Source organism: Bacillus rossius, chromosome 11 (assembly GCF_032445375.1).
Source record: "Bacillus rossius redtenbacheri isolate Brsri chromosome 11, Brsri_v3, whole genome shotgun sequence".
Taxonomy (NCBI): domain Eukaryota; kingdom Metazoa; phylum Arthropoda; class Insecta; order Phasmatodea; family Bacillidae; genus Bacillus; species Bacillus rossius.
Genome location: NC_086338.1, coordinates 25,401,236 through 25,419,975, shown reverse-complemented (window position 1 = coordinate 25,419,975; position 18,740 = coordinate 25,401,236). Strand labels below are relative to the sequence as shown.

The following is an 18,740-nucleotide window of genomic DNA, read 5'->3' as shown; positions in this document are numbered from 1 at the left end:
CACTATAGGCTTATCTTTTTAAATTTTAGGTAGCGTGTGGAGATTTCATCTTATGTTCATGAGCGCACAACGTATAAAATCATAAGAAATGTTTTCTGTTGGTGTGTAGCAGTTAACCGCATTTAAGTAAAAATATTTTAAAATAATTTTTACCAGAGCTGAATTACATTCAGGTGAGTGCACTTAATATAATTTGGGGTATTGCAGGAAAAATTATAAATTCCTAAAGTGTTTTTTCTTCCTGACATGTTTAAAATTATTATTCTCTATGAGGGTTGTTTGATACTGCAAGTAGTTTATCATGTTTAACATGTGGATAGGTTAGGATTATTTATTACAAATCTGTAATATTGAGATACTGCCCTTGGGTTAGCAGGATTAAAAATACAGTGAAATTTGTTAGGTTAGTAACATTATACGTACAGTGATTCTAAGTACAGTGGAATTTACATTTGGTTAGCTTCGGATAGCGCCAATTAAAAATTCTGTAAAATCAATTGAACGGTTGGATGTTACTAACTTAATCTAACCAACCAATATACATTTTACAGTGATTTTTTAATTTATCATCTCACGTTGCTGCTTTTTGTATGCAAAATAAACTTTGGACACTTTTTTTTAAACTTTAAATATGTACCTGTATTTACTCTGAAAAAAGTTCTTCTAAATTCAGACTGGGTTTTGAGAAATCACTGTTTATAGGTTACATTACATTACCTGTGCAGTAAAGGGCCTGTCACAATGTTGTTCTTTAATTGAGTTGCAGATCCTGTTTTTTTTATACACAAATTGTATATTTTTTATTTGGATAATGCAATGCAGAAACGTAAATTAACACATTAAAAAAGTTATGTGACTCCTTATTGTGCATTCCAAACCCAAAGCATCAGTCCTTGAGAGCGATATTTTTTAGCAGTTTATAGGTGCAAAATTCTGATTTTTTACGTGAGACAACACATAACCTGACATATAAAATAAATTTTCATTTTGTAACAAATGATTCCTTTCATATGTCAGGTTACGTGCTATTGCAGGTAACTAATCTGCGCTTTGCGCCTCCATACTGCTATAAAAAATCCCTGTCAAGGGTTGGCGTTTTGGTTTGGATACACATTAGAGACTCGTAACTTTTTTAAAACTATTATTTATGTTTCATTAGGTTATAATATTCAAATAAAAAATATATACATTCTTATATATATGGAAAACCACAGGATCTGCAATGCAATTAGAGGGGAAAATGGCGACAGCTGCTTCACTGCATAAGCTATCTAGTGTGACCTGCAAAATGTGATTTCTTGAAAACCAGTAGGAATTAAGAAAAACTGTTTACAGTTTTAATAGAGGAAGGTTTTTAGTGTCTGAAAAGGTATTTTCAAAATTTTATAATTTAATTTATGGATAAGCAGCAACAAAAGAAAATTACCTTTTTTTAAATTTAGCTAACCAACCATTCACATGATTTTACAAATTTTGTATTGTTTATACTTACCTGCTTTAACATTAAACTACTGTTAAACAATTTATTTCAATTTTTCAAAAATATCTTTGGGAATTAGCGCAGTATAATCGAAGACGTTTACTGTATTGATGATTGATTTACTTTATTGATGCACAACAAAGTTGTATAATTGTTGGATTGGTTAAGCTAATTCAAGCATCAAGGGTACTGATCAATGGTTTTTAACATTATATTTTCTTAATGAGTCCATTGGTAAAACGTTAAAACACTGGAATGGCTAAATTTCCATCGACTGCTTATGTTTTTTTCCGCATGCTCACTTGAAAACAATTACAGGGTTATACTGTAGTTCACATTTGCAATACTTGGTTAGGTTAGTTACATAAGTGCTGTTAAATCATGAAAATGGTTAGGGAAAGGTAACTTCTTCATAACTACTGTAAAATGGTGTAAGCAATTATTCTTTAGGTAAGTTTTACCTAGACTTTAAAAATAATTTATTTGGCGAAGTACATAGTACTAAGAATTACTATTTATCAAATTTGGTTTGTGTGGAAAAGTTGTTACTCTAGGAAATTTCTGAATCCATCTTTGTAGGAATATAAACTAATATTATTAGAAACAAAAAAAACAATGTGTGGTATATTTTAATTTTCTAACACCCTCTGAACTCTGCAGTTATGCGATTACCGATAATAATTGTAAATCATTGCAATATACATCCGACACATTTTGTAGTGATTTCACAACTGTACTATGAAGTAATGCCATCGACTGCTGCAAAATAACATGCTGACATCTATTCTCATGTAGGAATTTTGTTGATACGACTAAAATATGACCATATAGGATATATATATAGAATCTTACAAATTTTGATAACCTACCTACTAATACTCTCCCCGAAGACTTTGGGCATTACGTGAAATTAATTCAACTTGTAAACATTTTGCTTGAGTCAAAGCCTAGATTTGCTTAAGCTAATAACAAGCAATTACATCACTTGAGGCCCTGAGAAACATACTTCTGAAATTGTGTAGTTACTTGGATTGTTAAATACCTAATTTTTCTGCAATAATGGGCACAAGAGCAATAGAATTATGTTTTTCATATAATTTTTTTCACATAAATGAGTTTTTGTCAAAAAGTATTTGGAAAAAAATATCTGTTTGAAAGGACAAAGAAAAATGTTAATTGTAGTACATAAATGAGAATTTACCAAAATATTGAAAGTATCAAATTTCTAACTAAAATGGTTTTGAAATTAATTTATCATTCTCGTATGCATAACTTTTTTCTTTGATACATTTATTTATCAGTTTCATTTCTCTTTAGTACAATATCTATCATTTAACTTTGATTTATTTTTTGTTTCAGGCTTGTGGAGAACAGCTTTTTTTTATCTACTGTTTGGCTGGCCAATGTAAATAAACAATGATTTCATGAATGCAGCGAGAGAGTTTATTTGATGTATTTTAAAATCACTGATAATATTTATTGATGTATTTTAAAATCACTGATAATATTTATTGATGTATTTTAAAATCACTGATAATATTTATTGATGTATTTTAAAATCACTGATAATATTTATTGATGTATTTTAAAATTACTGATAATATTTGTTTTGTGGCTGGAAGATGGTAACCATGGTGACTTGTGAATTTTTATGAAGATTAATAAAAAGCAGTAAAAATTATTAATGGTTGTCAGAAGGAATTTTTTTTTCAATAATCAATCAATCATCTACACTCTACAGTAACAATTTTCCTTAACTCAAATAATATTTCAATACATATCTTATAAAGTATTCATATATGTACAATATAGACCAATTTTGAGCTAGTCTGATATCAGTATATTAGTTATTATGAACATATACTATCAGAACTACCATTTGCATATAGTGCACATACATACATAACACTAGCCAACAACCATTAAAAAAAACACTATACACTTACATAAAAAAAAATCATAGACAAGTACAGATTATTCACTATTATATTCTAGAGCCAATTCCAATAAGTGTATTATCAATAAAAGAAAATATTTTTTTTTAAATAACAATATTTCGATATGAAGGAAAATCTGTATTCTGAAGTTCTTGTATATGTTTGGTATCAATCAATGTAAATTAATCAATCTTTGATAAAAAAAAATCCTGAAAATGATTAGTAAATTAAAAAAATTATTGCCTACCAGCTCTGGGTTTTGCATGAAGGTTCAACTTCTCTGACTTCTGAGATTACAGACAAGATTTTAATTAATAATACTATTGGCTTCATTACTAGATTATCTTTCAACCTATAATTTATTATTTGAATCAGTTCATTAAACTGAAATATTTGCAGCAATTTCTTTAAATGTTTATGAACTTGGATTATTTAAAATACAAATGTAGGTAGGCTTACTAGACCTTTAATGCCATAAGATTGTAATCACATAGGCCTAATTTCACATTTACAACTTAAGTCTTGGAGCTGATTTACATTAATATTTGTGCTAGACTTTGTAATTCTTAAAATTTTATTTTCTGCAATGTTCCAAAGAGCATTGCTCTATTTTGGAACAAAACAATTTAATCTGACAGTTTGTTACAACACTATTCTTCATAAAACAATGCACATTAGCCTGTATAGTATGAATTAGATCTAACAAGAACTACAAACTGCACATTTGCACTTAAAATATTCATCAAACCGTTAGGGAAAGAGATTAAACATAACATTTAACTCTTAATATTGCCATACTTCATTTTAGTTATCACACTTATGCTTGTATGTGAACGGGATCAGAAATTAGCACTGCAAATGCACTTTTAACACTAATAATTAATTAAATCAAACACAAATGATATCAGTAACATCATACTTCATTTTTGGTGTTACAGTAAGCTTCCATAAATGTTTCTTTTTCTCAGAACATACATCAGAAAACTTTTCTTGAATTTAAACATTACAATAAATTTTTAAATACCTAATGATTTGTTACATAGCAAACCTTCAAAATATGATATACTTCCAATTTTTGGATAAACGGCATTGAAGTTTTGCATTGTTTGCCGTGGAAAACTATGGAAATAAATAAACAAATAAATAATTAAAAATATAAAGACACAACTGAATCAGCTGTAGTTGAACGTACAGAACCAGCGAGGAGAATAAAAATATAATATGTTAATATGTTCACTAAAGGTATGCAATGGATGGAGGATGCCCTACATTAATAATAATTAGTAACAGAGAACAAAGCAAATTTGTAGAGAAGAGACTTAACAGTAGTAGAATAATAAAATTCCGAAAAGGGCTGTTTCAAAAATTGCAAACATTCCTACACATAAGAAGCCCTTAATCTCAAAGACTTCATTCAGTATACTGGTCATTACCTGCTGCTTAAGATCTGTAAAGGTAAGGTAATTAAATTAATGGTGGAAAAGGTAATAAGCTGTCACCAAAGTGATCTGGGTTTGATTCTCAGCAGGGTCATTAATGGATCTTTTGATAGTGGGGAACATAGCAAACATTGCAGTGGTTAGTTGGTTTTCTCAGAGTTCTTACGTTACTTCACCCATCAATTCTGTCATATCATTAGCATTTTATAGCCATTCATTTTTTTGTAATGATCTAGAGGTCACCAAGCTGAAAGCTCAATTAATTTCCTTCATTGACAGATATAAGGGTTGAGGATTTGAAGCAAGCAAGATAAACATTTTAATGTTGCTTGCTTCGTCTTCTATAGAAAATTTAAATCTAATATTTTAAATTGCTCCTGTGCTGCACTACTTCTAACAGAACGAGTAACCTGCACTTTTTAAGGCATCAAAGAAATTGTTATAACCGATTTCACTGTCTACATATCCCGGAATAGTGTTATCTTTATCACTTTTGGTACAATTTTGCAATTTATCTCTTGCTAGATCAAAAAACGATATCATTGTTCACGTTCAAAAGCTGTAGCTATAGCCCGCGCTTTTCTACTACCGAAGTTACCCGATCGAGCGACGTACTTCGGAACTGTTCGTGCATGTCGATCTATGGGGGTGAAACTTAGGCTGTCCTAAATTAACTTAATTTTACTTGAGCTATCTACACAACCATCCGTACTCGACGCCATCTTCCAACCAGAATCGTATCTATATCAGTGGCGTAGCGTGGGTGGGGCGGAGGGGGCGGCCCGCCCCGGGCGGCAGCCCGCGGGGGCGGGTCGCCGGTGAAGCGGGTTGAGATCTGATCTATGATTCATTCATTACATGTGTCAGACACACTATAATGTTCCATTTTTATCTAAAATTTTGCGCACCAACTATTTTTTAATATTTATTTAAAAGAAAAAATGCGAAATCACTGACAGAGCTCTTTATAACGTTTGTTTGTTTACATAGGAACGGCAACATCGCATCGCGCCGCGCCGCCCGGCGCGCGCGTGCCGAGTTGAGCGGCACTCCTTATTATGTTAATTACTCATACAAAATCTTTTGTTTCACGCGTCGGCCCGTGTCGATGCCTCTCTTTCGCACTCATTGAATTTAGTACTACTCATTGTACTGTAAAGTTTGACCTTAACACAGGGCAAACCAAACAACTTCCGCAAACCGGGACACAGTAAAACTCATATATTTCCCCGTACCGCGAGCGCAGGTAAACCCAAAAAAATATTAAAACCCAAACTAATAGCAGGCTTAAAAAATACTAATAAGGTTGCGAACAGTGAGAGGAGGCAGCAAGTTAAAAAGACACAAAATTTATATGACAACATTTAATATATATATATATATATATATATATATATATATATAATATATATATATATATAATATATATATATATATATATATATATATATATATATATATATACACACATCATAAAATCGTTTCATCACAATTCGGTGCATCTATCATGAAATACATAACCTATTACTACTTATAAAAATAGCTATATAATAATACTAAAAAAATACTTTAACAATTCCCCCGAAAAATTATAATTTGATCATATACTTCGGAGCTCCGAAAATTAAATATAATTACCAAAAAGGCATTAAAAATATATAAGAACATAACTCCGCTAGACTATCAAACTTGACTATATTGTCGATTGAACAAGAATTGGCTGCTAATATTGATTTTGACAAAGTTATTTCTGACTTCGCTGCTCATAAGGCCCGTAGAATCCGCTTGTAAAACCGCTCATCCTATTTTAACTTCAATAAAAGGTACCTCATTGTATGTGAAATTTAATTTTAATTAAGCACCTATAGAATGGGGGCGGCAAAATGGGTTTCCCGCCCCAGGCGCCGAGATGGCACGCTACGCCACTGATCTATATATGGCTATATGTTTGTCAAACGTAGCTGCGGTCAGGATTAGTCTATAATGTAGTCAAGGTCACATGAACTTTTAAGCTGGTTGATGAATATATGGGTTCATTCTCCTTTATTATAGCATTTTGGAGTTACCAGATACAATAATTTAAAATTTTCTCCCGGAAAAATACGCTGACTTGACTTTGTATTTATTTTGCTTTCCGTCAGATGAGAGTTATTGACATCTTACGCACATACCTACCAGCTGTTCGCGAATTTAAACAAATGGCCGCCATCTTCTTACCTGAACAAACTGACTACAGTGCTCAGAGCTTATGCTCCATCGGTAACTTTCTCTAATCTCTGTACAAAACGAGTGACAGCATTAAATAGTAAAATATTTTATTTAAATTTTAGTAATATTCTATTTGAATTACTTTTTTTTCTTTTTTGGGTATGTATATTGAGAGAGTACAACTCTATCGATCATGTTACTCTGTGTAAGCTAGAGATCTGATTGAAAAGAATAAACAATATCCCTCTGGGCGGTATTGAGATTATAATGTTTAATTAACATACACAATAATATAAATATTTTTGGTAGTCTATATAAATATTTTTTTAAATTTTATGCGTATTAACGTTTGGTTTATATTAATTTATGTTTGTTTGAAGGAACTGTATACGTTTGGCGTCCGTTGGTTTGAACCACAGCCTGCCAATCAGAACATTTCTTTTGAGTGCATAGGAAATTTTAAAACATTCCGAATAAGAAGAACATTCTAATCGCCATTGTCCTCGGATGTGGCGTGTAAATAAGTGTGTGTATCTAGTTATAGTTAGTTATTTACATGTTAATGTGTGGAATTTGAGTCACTGTAACTCCATAAAGTGTCAGAACTAGGTCAATTTAACACGGAGTTCAAAATATCTGCAAATTCTCAGTAAGTGTTCTTACGACATAACGACTTTCAGACTTCACTGACAGTAAAGTCTTAAAATTCAAACATAAGTATTGATTGAATCAGAAAGTATATCTACTGTTTTTAAACGTATGTTAACGTGTTGACTAAACAATAAATGAATCTCACTGATTTATCCACGTTGGTAAATGTCAATGAAAAGAGTTCACATTACTTATGAACTATAATTTTAGGTTAACTTTATTTTTCTCCCCAGTAGTCCAGGAAATCCGAGACTGGTGTCACCCTGAGTCTATACTAGCCAGACAGTAACAAGTAAATATCATACACTTGTAATTTAATATTTTGGGATAGGGTAGAAGGGGGCACATTTCCACAAATTTTATTGTATAATTTTTTGAAATTAAATATATTTTTTCTTGGTAATTAGCATCATTAGTTTTAATAGTATGGTGAGCGACTTGTTAATTTTAACTGCAGTCTCTAGTCTCAATTATGAGGCAATATTTTATAATTAATGTACAGTTTACCTTTTTTTAATTGTACCCCTACCCTGGGGCATGGCCTAAGTATATACAGGCCTGCTTGATCCGCGGACATTTTTTTTCCGTTCTGTGCACCTACGTCACGGAGGGACTGCAGATGATATTGGTGCGCGATTAGCATGTTAATGTAACGGAAATTTGAATGTTTGTCAAGCAAAAATGCCAAGTTGTGCCGTATATGGTTGCCGAAATGAAAATAAAAATACAAAAGGAAATAACATAAAATATTATAGTTTTCCCAAAAATGAGGATTTAGCCAAAATTTGGGTACATGCATGTAAACGCAAGGATAAAATAAATTTGAAAAATGGTAAACGTGGTTACTTATATAAAAAGAAACAGTATTGCAGCCGACTTTTATAATTTAACACAAATATTTTCTATTAAAGAAAAGCTTTTATAATTATATAGTTGTATTGTAAACAAGTTTAAACATAATAGCCTCTGTCATCAGTTAAAATGTAAAATGTATAAGCCTAACCAATCTTTATTTTATTGATGTTTGTAATGTATTTCTTACAATAGTGCTGCAACTTTTAGGTTATAATTGTGCAATCCCCAAATTAAATGTTTCACAATTGCAATATTTTCAAGACATGCTAAAATTAAGAATGTAAGGATTAATAATTTGGCATGTAGTGGGTACAGAAACTGTTGGGAAATATCTTGTCTTTTACACATCTAAGTTTGTAACAGGGTCATTCCATGGTTGCGTGTGTGACATTTTGACAGTGGATTTAATAATATAAAAATTATATAATGAATACGTCATAATAAATATCACTTTTTTTCTTATAATATATTAACCTACAACTAGATAAGTATGTCATAAATTTTTCAATTGGTTAAGGAGAATAACACTTGCAAAAAAAAAATTGTTAATCTTTGTTGCGTGCGTGACAAAAGCATACACCCCTCTTTGATGGAAATGAAATCAATGTTAAAATTCTGTTTTATTAAAAGATAAAAATGATCAATACTTGCTGGTAGCACAAATAAAATGTGCACCTTTAAGATGATCTAGTCAATGTTCCTCAAAACCAATATTTTCACATGCAAACTTAACTTTGCAAATGTTGCGTGTGTGACTGTTGCGTGTGTGACACTTTGAGACATGTATTTAAGCTGGTATAATAATCAGCTGCAAATTGACAAAGATATGTTCGGTTGCAAAATAAAATAAATATTTACCAAGATAGCAATAAAAGTAATATTATATTACACATAGAAAAAATATATACTGATTACATAAATGAAAATTGAACCCTATCATTTTTCTTTGCATCCTTAAAATGTTTAGACTGTTTTCTTTTTATATATGATGTAGCTTGATTGCTATCATCTGCATCTGTATTTTCTTCACACAGTCAGATACTGTTCCAGTTTCTGAAACAATTTGGGGATGTCCTTCCACATTTTTCCACTGTTTCCATTTAATTTCATTAGTCAAAGTTTCTTCATCATATTGACTTATAATATCTCTGACAGAATTGCATGCCAACGTACATTTCTCACATATATCTAACATGCAATCAAATCTTTCAACATCACAGACAAGAATTGCTAGTAAATCATTTGTACTATGTGGGAAAACATTTACTTCCTTTGCCAAACTTTCCACCAAAAAATGCATGTTCGCGTGGTAATGACATACACATGTGTTATGACTCATAGTAGAAACGGGATATACAAATTGCGGTCGAAGCTCAATCAGGATATTCCTTCACAAACTCTTCATAGGCCTCCGCAATGGTCATCGTCATATTACGTTTCTGTACAACATCTTTCTTGCCAGACTGAACATTCTTAACAGTGCATTTGTCCTTTCTTCCTGGTTCAGTTCTGCTTATATCATCACGGAGATAATACTGCGTCACTTTAGCTTTGGTTTCTTCATTTAGTCTCTGGCCATGTTCTTTTTTCATTTTATTTAGCAGGTTCAATCTTTTCCCATATTCTGGTAATTCATCAACTAACAATTTCGCTACTACTGCTTTACGCTTTCCTGGGCTATGTGGTAAAATTCGCATCAATTAACAAACTGCTTTCCCTAGGGATCTGTTACTTCTATACAAACTCTTTTCAGGCAACACATTACTATTACTCTTAACAGTTTGTGACTTTTTATTTTCTCTGTGCTTCCTCTGCCTTATTCTGTCTTGCTTTCGCTTGAACTTTAACTCCTTATCAGTTTGAATACGTTTTTGTTGGTCCCTTCGTAATTTAAATCTTTCACGTTCTTTTCTTAAGTATGCTTCATACTTCGCTGGGTCTTGTTTAAGCCTTTCTCTAAAAGCCTGTGACCTATTCGTAGATGTCATAGTTCTTCTGCAACAATACCAGTTATAGATTTAACATTAACCTCAAATAAATTTTAACCAATAACAGCATGTAACACACAAAGGCATTTGCAAAAATGGTCATTTAAATTTAATGTTGGTGTTCAAATAGAAACTGTGTTACATGCAATCCTCTTGGTTACAAGTTTTTTTTTTAGGTTAGTTCATAGTTGAAATCAAACCAGAATGCATCTCTTTTGTGTTGTTGGAGTTGCAAGCTTATAAAGCTTGTATTTGACGGTGTCACACACGCAACACTACTTCCAGTTAAAAATATAAAAGTTGCCAGAAAACTTTGTTATAGTAAAATGTAGGCCATGTGGCACACCTCACTTCTAGAAAGTTTCACATTGATATGTCAATTAGTTGTTTGTAAAAACTAATTTAACCATGTTTTGTGTTGCGTGTGTGACACAAAATCATTACATATTTTCATTTTATGCTGTGCAATATATGCTCACCTGATTTGGTCCAAAATGGTATTAAAAATACTTCCACATCTGTACAGTATGGTCTACATAAAACAATGGACATAACTCAAACAGGAAGATAATCAGGGTAGTCAATATGGAGATGTACTTTTCCCTTTTTGGCAACAGTACTGTTAGCACTAAAGTCTAACATTGGAAAATAAAGTTTTAACTGTGCAAATAATTTTTTAATTTTGCATATATAGTAAAAGGATTATTAAGTAATACAAAAATGCACTGTACAATTAATTTTAAATATTTTAATTTTTTTTATACTTGGGTCATCTTTCATGGAATGACCCAACAGATAATTGATTTTTCAGGAACAAATAAGTGGATTTAATTAAAGGATGGATTAAGTAAGGACACTTTCAGAAACAAATTTCTGCTTAATATGTTAGCATCTCTGCCTATGAATAAAAATAACTGGAGCACAGCTACTAAAATGACTCACTCTAAACAAGTATTTGCAACAAGCTAAATTATGCCTTAATGCAAGACTTTATTGATAGCATTCACAATGACTGATCCAAATTATATTTTTAAGTATAATTAATGTCAATTATTACTTCTCTATGCTCCTAAGGGGATCATCAGTGGCAGTGCCCACAAATATATCACATTTATTGGGCGAAAGCAGGTTTTGTAAGCTCACTATATTCTTTGAAGTGTTTACTTTAAGCCTCTTCACAAACCAAGATAACTCCTACTTTTACGTTCTTCAGTAGATGAATTGGAATATTGAGACTCCCCCTTAATAACATTAAGTGTAAGCTGAAATGTAGGCTTATGGGAGTAAATTACAATCACTCATTTCATCATGATGAGCACAGATAGGCCCTATCTCAGTTGTAACATAGCCACTTTCAAATTAATAACATAGTATGTGATATACAAAGTCAAAGATAGTTTGGGACTTCTTACTGGGTACTTATGCCTATTGCTTCAACTGATATAAATCCATTTTGGAAGAGAGAAAAAAACCACAAACAAATAGAAATTAATGATGAGAGAAGTTTAGCAGAAAATATAAGGCATCAAAACCTTATTCGATAAGCTCAGTGAGCTCAAGAGAGTTAGTTTGTTTTCAGATTTAGCATGTATGCTCTTTTTGTTTATTAATGATGCATCCAGTAGATCTTTATTTACATTTTAGGGACAGAGATTGGGAGAGTCTTGAGGTAAAAAAATATAATAGAAAACTTTTGCAAAATTAAGACGTGTACAAAGCAAACCTGTTTTCACCTCAACGATCAGCTCTTACAGCTCAGTATCAAACATGGTGACATCATGCAGTGGCATGGTGAGGAAGTCTCAGACCACTCAGTCCTTAACACCGGAAGGCAATTTCCCATTATTGAAAGTTTTTAACATCTAGGTTTTTGTTAAAAGGCAAAAAGTTTAGATGAGATGAGAATGGATGACTGACTAAATGAATGCGTTTAGGACGCATGACAACGTTCGCAGCGGTTCTTACTACACTTTGAACTGCAAGTACTGTAATCTGATTGCTTTACCATGGCCTCCACTATGTAATGCCAGTCTATTTACCTTACATATTACATAGGCTTTCAAATGTATTATATAGGTAGTTGCTTTTTCTTTACTCTCAACAATAAATGAAGTATGATCTTATGTACATATTTTATTATCCTACGATGAATTGTTGAAGCAGTTATTCAATGTAATTTTGCATGATCTATACTAATTACATATTTTTTTAATTTTTAAAGACCAAGGCAAAATCCACAATTTGCAATGACAAAATTTGCTTTTTTTAACACCACATAATCTTGGCTCTAGTTATCAGTTATATTTCAAATATGTACCTACCTGACATGTAACTTTTTCATGTTCTGCACACAGTACACATCCCATTTGCATATTTTATGAAACAGATACTTCATTTAAATGCATTTGTTGTTCTATTGAGCTTAATATAAAATTAGTTTTATTTGGCAAAGTTATTTCTGAAAGTATATAGATTATTACTAAAATGCTCCTCAGTCAGAGAAGATAGATATTTTTGTAAGGGTGTCTTACTGAATGTCAAAGGAGCTATTTCTAGTGTATTCAACCAAAGTACGGTACTTCTGTGCAATGATTCCTTTCAAGTGGGTATGTATTAGCTGCCTCATGAAGGATTGAGTGCTACACCTGTGTAGCTATTTTCTTTGATCACTAATTATCAACTTAACCCATCATTGGTCCTGCTATGATCATTTATCTGACACTGAAAAAAAAAATACGGTTTTATTTTTGAATACAAGTCTAAGCACTATTGTATTTTTGTTTAGCTGGGTTTTCAACTTTCAATGGCCAACACCCAAACTGGTTGCAACGAATGATGCATTGTTGTCCTTGTGACAGGTCTCTGTTAACTGGTGTGCATAGTATGTGTGAACTTTTCTCATTGCGCAGCCAGTCACGTTTATAAAACTGGAGAAGACAGGTATCAATATTATCGCTATAACACTGCATATTGAGTTTGTTATGTTTTCTGCAGTGGTATTGAAACATATTTCCTTAAGTTAGATATGTTCATTGTGTGAGGCACCCATCTGCCCAACCTGCGAACATAAAAATTCTGTGGGGTTTAAAAAAATTAACTTATAATTATACTTTACTATCTTGTATAATCTAATTTTTTCATGTGCTTAAATCATTACTTGGGTATAATCATGCAAAGTTAAAAGTAAACCGACTTCTATTTTAATAGTTTTTGTTGTATTTAAACACTTATGTCAATATGTATAATTTTATTCACTCAAATATGTTCTTATTATTAAAGAAGCGAATGTGAGAAAAAATTTCACGCACGACTAACAGTGTAACATTGTAACACGTGACCAACGACGAGTTAATGCAAGGATTTTTGAGTTAAGTCATTAATGCACGTTTAGTCCCGCAACCATATGAGCATGACCAGTAAATACTTGGCCACCAAAGACAAACTTTGAAATATCATTATGTTGAAACACACCCTTAAGCAATTATTAATATTCTGAATTGTTACACATAAAAATAAATAATTACAATTAACTTAAATTTCAAAAACAAAAAATTTAAAAATTAATTATTAAATTAATTTATTATTAAATTAATTAATTATTAAAATACATTACCATTTATATAATTCATGAATTTAAATTATATATATATATAAAATACAAAATAATATGCACATAAAAAAAGTATGAATTAAGTCTAGGTCACATAAATTTACAAAATAATTACCAGTCTGATTAAATCTAAATTAAAGAATTTTGTTTAAGCCATTATCTTCGTTCAAATTTTAAATATAACACAACCAGTATTCTAGCTATTAGTTGAATCTTTACTATGTAAATACAGTAAAATATGATTCTGAGGTAATTATTTTATTGTGATTTTAATAAGTGTGATTATGATTTAATTTCAGCTCGAATATGTTCATTTCATTTCCATGAGAGATGTTATCAAATTCCAATGCAACAACGACTCTTGAATTACACACCAAGAAATGCAAGAAATTTAAAACCAGATGCCATCCCAACTGAAAATTTGTATAACTGTCACTACAAAATAAAAAAGTGTTCTGATATGGAAAGGTCAAGTAGAGTGGAAAGACGGAACTGCAAAATTGAATTCAAGACTCTCATCATGGAAATGCTGACACCTGAAACTGATTACATGCCTGACACTTGTAACATGTCTGTAAGTCTTGATATTACAGCAAGAGACATGTCTGACAATAGTAACACCTCTGAAAGTATTCATGTTACTGAGCCTGAGCCCAAAATTACAAGTTTAGAATCAGTAATAACATGAAAATAAAATCCAGGACTTGAACAAGAAAATCTTAATTTTGGAAAAGAAAAATTATGACGAAAATGAGGTTTGAACAGCTTTCACGAGAAAAATCAGAAATATCACAAAAACTCTTAAAAGCAAACAACACTGAAGAGTAACTTCAAAATATTTTAAGTATAGTTTTCACACCTGGTCAAATAAACATGCTGCGAAATCTAACAAAAAGTAAAGTGAAATGGAATTCAGATGATATTACATCTGCTATTTCCTTAAGAAGTTCAAGTCCAAAAGCGTATTGTTTTTAAGAGCAAATAATTTTCCTCTGCCAGGACTTTCAACACTACGAGCATTGGCTACATCTTTGGAGTGGAGTCCTGGGCCTCTAAATGAAGTCATCCATCTCATGAAAAGTAAATCACTTGGATAAAACATTTTACAGCGTTTGACCATTTTAACTTTTGATGAGATCTATATTTCAAACAAGATTTTCATTGACAAAAAAAAATCAAAAAATGTTAGGACCCCATAAATGCTGCCAAACAGTAATGGTTCGCGGATTAATTGGCCAATGGAGACAACCAATTTATTATCAGTTCGACCAACCAATAAATGAGAACATTATCTCAGACTTGACATCAAAATTGTATGATGCAGGTTATGTAGTAGTTGGCATAACATGTGACATGAGGATAGGAAATATGAGTTTGTGGTCACAACTTGGTATTAAACATACCAGCAAGTGCTATATTTATCATCCAAGAGACAAATGTTTGAAAATCTTCTTCTTTTTCTGATGTTCCCCATTTGCTGCTTCTTTGCTGATGTTCCCCATTTGCTGAAACTGCTAAGAAATCACTTACTTGATCATGGTTTTGTTACTGATGGTACTACTGTTGACAAAATATGTTTTGAATTTTTACTGATGGCTTCCAGTACTGAGATAACACTGGCACATAAAATAAGCAAGTATCACCTGGATTTAAAGGGAACTGAAAGACAAAAAGTGAATCCTGCTGCCCAGTTACTCTCCAACACTGTCTCAAAAGCAATTGAATATTGTGGAGCTAATGGATTTCTAAAAGAAGTTAACTGGGAAGCAACTTCAAAATTTGTAAAACACATCAATGACTGGTTTGATCTCTTCAACTCTAAATCAAAATTGGGGAGTCATGTTGGGTGCAATGCTTTTGGAACAGATATAGTCAATCAAACTACCCTTGTGAATGAAGTTACTCAAGTAGTGTCTATCATGACTGTGGGTAATCATAAGTCCTTGATTCAGTTTCAAAAAAGAATCATACTCAGCAACACTTCTTTGCTGCAAATGTTTGCCTATTTACAATCTCACTATGGCATTGACTATTTATTAACATACAGACTTAACCAGGACATATTAGAGAATTTCTTTTCCTACATACGAGGTAGGGGAGGATCAAATGACCACCCTACTCCACTTGACTTCAAATACAGGGTATATTCTTGGAAAAAACTCTTCTGCTATATTCACACAGAGCACAAAGGATATAGAATCAAATGCAGAAAAATGTTTGGTCGAGCCTTTGGATGAAAACATTGAAATCTGTATAACACAATTGATGTTGACAACGATCACCAAATGAACACAACATATGTTGAAAGAAGATACAACTGAAGCAAGTGATTTTTCTTCAGAAGTTTTTGAAAATGATAATCTGGATACTAGTCAACTCATAAATTTTGAAATAACAACAGAACTGGAAAGTTTGATTGGAAATTTTGAACAAAAAGAAATAGTCAGTAATGAAGGTTTAAAATATATTGCAGGCTACATTGCATATCGATTTAGAGATAAATATACTTATCTTGGGGTAAAATCTGCTAACCAAAGCAGTGAAAACGAAGGAAGAGACTGGCTTCATCACATATCACGAGGAAATTTATTGTATCCATGTGAAGAGCTAATGAAAGTTACAGCACAGCTTGAAACAGAATTCTACAGTATGCATGGAAGCAAACTTTTGAATACAGATCTTTTATTTGACAAACTTGCCAAAAAAACTGTCGCAGAACTCCCTGAACCTGTTAGACTGAAAGTTCCTTTTGAAGTTATTTTGTGTTTAGCAAGAGTAAGGACATACATAAGACTAAGAAAACTAAACAAAGAAATAAGTTTTCAAAACTGCAAAAAAATTAAAGGAAAAATTGCCAAGTACACAAACTGTAAGAGGTAATGGAAGGTATTCAGCCCAAAGACCAGTGCTAGGGTCAGTGTGAATTGAATAAATAAACTATGGCTTTTACATCACTTAAAAATACATATGCAATATATATATTCAACGTAAAAATGGAAGAATCAATTTCATGTCCATGCTACATCAATGTGATTTCTCTGAATTATTATTTTACGTTGAAAGTATTTTTACAATATTTTAAGTGTAAACAGTGCACTGGCAACATGTCAATCAATATTTCACGTGTCTAAATATTTAGTCCTGTGATTTTAAATATGATCTTCAGGAGAGCAGAAGGAAGAATAACTGTCGTTCTGAATGACATTTCCATATGAGTAGATGACCTAGGATATTTTGTGTAACACCAATGGCAAATTCACTGTGAATCATGAATAGGTTTGTAAAACTTTTATTTATTCTTAGTATTTTAATTTTTATAAAATCTCCAGTAATTTACATTTTAATACCTATGATACAGTTTTTATTAATATAAATGTTTAAATTTATAATCTAAATCAAGGGGGTTTAGGCCTCTCAAGCTTAAAATTCCAATTATTTTGTTACCGCTTGCAATAAAGCTCCCGTGATCTTTTAGGGTTTCACACAGCATAGGACTTAGCTCTGGCTGCTTGTTGAAGTCGACACCTGTGAACTTGTGTGATTATCTTTATTGTTGAAGTTGCTCATGTGAAATAAAAAGTTATTTCTTTGCAGCGCTTACACTAGAGTCTGTGGTAAATATGTGGATCTCAACAAGGTGTAGTAGGTCTGGGAAATACGATTTATGCCTTGACATGCTGAACATTGGGGTAAATAGTTCAAAATTATAATAATAGCAAAAATATGAAAAAATTCAAGATGGCGTGGCTATTAGAGGGTAATTGAAATGATTCACAATTCAAAGTATTTGAATAATTTATAGATAAAAATAGAACATTAATCAAGTGTAACAAGAGGTCATAATTTTTAAAGTTAGTATTTTAAAAGTTATTATATAGCCAATTCAAGCACGTGCAAAACTTATAAAGTACGGGATAGTGAACTCACAGATTGCACACATTTACCTAATACGACTACTGAATTAAATTAGGAAGAAAAAAAAATACTTCTGGGCCTTTTATGTATCCGGCCCCAACAATTGGATTTCACTCATTATTAAACTATCTAAGCTACTCAAAACTGGTTGCATTAATTAAATACTCACAAAATTTGTCACACACAGAGCATAGAATTTGACTCTAGGAAAAGAAATACAAAAATGGAGCACAAATTAAAATTCACAATGTAAATAGTTTTTTCTTCTCACTGCTCCTGTAATCTCAGCAACCACACTTCATTTTCTGCAGGAAATCCTTGATGTATGCAGGGTATACTTGTGTTAACTTTCGCCCCATCAGGGAGCCATCTGATATGTACTTGGTGTATCAGGTTCTATTTCAGGGTTCGTACACCTCCTTAAAATCCTTAAAAAAAAAAATTGGTTGTCTGTAAAGTCGGTTTACGGACCATAGTTTAACGTGACAACGTCATAACAAAACATTGATGAAATGATTAATCCAGAAGAAAAGGAAATATCATATTCGGCCTGAGACTGAGCCGTAATAGGTTTTTGCAACCAAACCATTTAGGCATTAAAAATATAATATTCTTTGAGGAAGAATTTTTTTTAATTTTTCTATCTTTTGTATGATA

The 18,740-nt window shown here is 31.8% G+C and overlaps 2 long non-coding RNA genes across 2 annotated transcripts in view; both read left to right on the top strand.

Moving 5' to 3' along the window:
* On the top strand, positions 1-3,165 carry LOC134536704 (uncharacterized). Its single transcript, XR_010075850.1, has 2 exons — positions 1-173; positions 2,840-3,165. It is a non-coding gene; the product is annotated as an uncharacterized LOC134536704 (long non-coding RNA).
* Positions 3,166-7,361: 4,196 nt separating this feature from the next.
* LOC134536707 (uncharacterized) overlaps positions 7,362-18,740 on the top strand; it is a 129,584-nt gene continuing 118,205 nt past the window's right edge. The window contains exon 1 of the long non-coding RNA XR_010075851.1: positions 7,362-7,713. This is a non-coding gene — a long non-coding RNA (uncharacterized LOC134536707). The remainder of the gene's footprint in view (positions 7,714-18,740) is intronic.